The sequence below is a fragment of the Schistocerca nitens genome, chromosome 8 (genome assembly GCF_023898315.1).
Source record: "Schistocerca nitens isolate TAMUIC-IGC-003100 chromosome 8, iqSchNite1.1, whole genome shotgun sequence".
NCBI classification, from domain to species: domain Eukaryota; kingdom Metazoa; phylum Arthropoda; class Insecta; order Orthoptera; family Acrididae; genus Schistocerca; species Schistocerca nitens.
The window spans coordinates 461,253,797-461,256,929 of NC_064621.1; positions in this window are offsets into that span (position 1 = coordinate 461,253,797).

Genomic DNA, 3,133 nt, shown 5'->3' on the forward strand with positions numbered 1-3,133 from the left:
ACAACACCCAGCCATCACGAGGCAGTCTGATACTGGGAGAGGCCAGTTGAAATGTCGTGTGCCTGTGGAGACACGATGAGAACACAGCCCAGGTAAACAGTGTAGAACAATTTTATAATGGAACACATAAAACAAGAGCTTCTTCTTGGAGTAAGTTATCTGCAAAAACTGTTTGTTGTAGAGTGTGGTGATCACTGATTTTACAAAAGTTAGTAAATTTGGCAGTTGTCCCTAGTAACAGACAAAGTCAAAGTCTGATTTCACTCTGGAGTTGCACTGTTAAAACACAAAGCAACGACGGTGGTTATACCACACTCCATTGCAGTCCTCAGCGTAGAAGCCACTTCCAGGTGATGCATGGCATAGTCGCTGGCAGCTTCATGTGCAGTGGTGATTGGCGGTTGCACGGGGTCGGAAATTCCAGTGGTTTCTTACCGAAAGCTCTGATTGGTGGACCACTGCTGTGATCAGAGATTGGCACAGAGGACTCGAAGGAAAGAACTGTACTAGCGTACCCTAACTTCGGCGCAAAATACCCTGCCAGCGCCAGGATACAGTTGAATCTATTTATGGCCACGTGACCCCGTAGAACCAAGCAGGTCCGCAGAGTGAGTGGTCTCTGGTGACACTGTGGCTGCCAATTGTCGGAATGGTGAGCGCATGAGGGTTTCCGTCTGCACGTGTGGTCCCTGTGGCTTAGCTGGGTAGGCCAACATGGTTCAAATGGCTCTGAGCACTATGGGACTTAACTGCTGAGGTCATCAGTCCCCTAGAACTTAGAACTACTTAAACCTAACTAACCTAAGGAGATCGCACACATCCATGCCCGACGCAGGATTCGAACCTGCGACCGTAGCGGTCGCACAGTTCCAGACTGTAGCGCCTAGAAACGCTCGGCCACTTCGGCCGGCTGGGTAGGCCACTTCATGACGCTGATGTGAGAGGGGATGCTGGTGGACAGGGCAGAAGACCCACACACAGCAGAGGCTTTGTTCGGTTCTAAAGATGAAGGACTATCCTTTCCGTAATCCTGCTAAATGAGTTACGTTTGGATCCTAATATGGTTGCTAATAGGCTAGTGACCTTTGCTTTTCTACACTTGTTGGAAATAAACTTTTCCAATTTTTTGCCAGGAAGTTAAATTTTACACATGAATGCTACTAACAGGAGGAGGAAATGCTTCATCAAATACTCTGTCTGATCAAAAATGTCCAGACACTTATTAGTGGCCTTTAATAAGAGGTGTGTCCGCTCTTTACCTTTGTGATTGCTTGAACTCTCCTGGAGACACTTTCAATGAAGTGCCTGAACGTCTGTGGAGGAATGCAGCCCATTCTTCCTCCAGAGCCGAAATCAGACAAGATAGTGATATTGGACGCAGCGGCCTGGAGCGAACTCTATATTCTGAGCCCAGAGATGTTCCATTCTGTTCAGGTCGGCAGTCTAAGCAGGCCAGTCCATTTCAAGAATGTTACTGACCGCAAACTATTGCCACACAGATACTACTTTATGACAGGGTGCACTGTCATGCTAATACCGGCTGATCAAAAAGTCAGTATAAATTTGAAAACTTAATAAACGGAATAATGTAGATAGAGAGGTAAAAATTGACACACATGCTTGGAATAACATGGGGTTTCATTAGAACCAAAAAAAAACAAAGTTCACAAAATGTCCGACAGATGGCGCTGGACAGCAAAACTGCTACCGTTACGGGTGGGAGGTACGCCGATATGTTACAGAATCGCATCATCCCCAGCCTGGCTGATAAACACCTGCTGGAACGTACGATGTTTATGCAGGATGGCGCTCCACCCCATATTGCTAGACGCGTGAAAGATCTCTTGCGCGCGTCGTTTGGTGATGATCGTGTGCTCAGCCGCCACTTTCGTCATGCTTGGCCTCCCAGGTCCCCAGACCTCAGTCCGTGCGATTATTGGCTTTAGGGTTACCTGAAGTCGCAAGTGTATCGTGATCGACCGACATCTCTAGGGATGCTGAAAGACAACATCCGACGCCAATGCCTCACCATAACTCCAGACATGCTTTACAGTGCTGTTCACAACATTATTCCTCGACTACAGCTATTGTTGAGGAATGATGGTGGACATATTGAGCATTTCCTGTAAAGAACGTCATCTTTGCTTTGTCTTACTTTGTTATGATAATTATTGCTATTCTGATCAGATGAAGCGCCATCTGTAGGACATTTTTTGAAATTTTGTATTTTTTTTTTATTTTTTTTTTTTTGTTTCTAATGCAACCCCATGTCATTACAAGCATGTGTGTCAATTTGTACCTCTCTATCTACATTATTCCGTGATTTATTCAGTTTTCAAATTTATACTGACTTTTTGATCACCCGGTGCTATACTTTCATCGTATTTGAACTGTTCGTCTACTGTACACAGTACTCATTCTTGTAAAATGTGTCATATCCTTCCGCATTTGGCCTTATCTTAAGAGTGATAGGGGGACCACATCCTAATCACGAAAACATCCTCATGCCGTAAAACGTCACAGTTGTCACTACACACTACGGTAGGTAATGTTCTTCAGGCATCCGCCAAACCCACACCCTTCCATTCAATTGCCACAGGGTACAGCGTGATTCATTATTCCAAATCATTCGTTTCCAGTCATCCACTGTCCTGTCGCGTCGCGTGCTAATACCACCTCAAGCGTCACTTAGCACTGAGTCCTTAACAATCATATACAACCGTTCGCTCGACGAAAGATCCGTACCTAAAGACTGGAAAGTTGCACAGGTCGCACCAATATTCAAGAAAGGTAGTAGGAATAATCCACTAAATTACAGGCCCATATCGTTAACGTCGATATGCAGCAGGATTTTAGAACATATATTGTGTTCGAACATTATGAATTACCTCGAAGAAAACGGTCTATTGACACACAGTCAACTTGGGTTTAGAAAACATCGTTCCTGTGAAACACAACTATTTCTTTATTCACATGAAGTGTTGACTGCTATTGACAAGGGATTTCAGATCGATTCCGTATTCCTGGATTTCCGGAAGGCTTTTGACACTGTACCACACAAGCGGCTCGTAGTGAAATTGGGTGCTTATGGAATATCGTCTCAGTTATGTGACTGGATATGTGATTTCCTGTC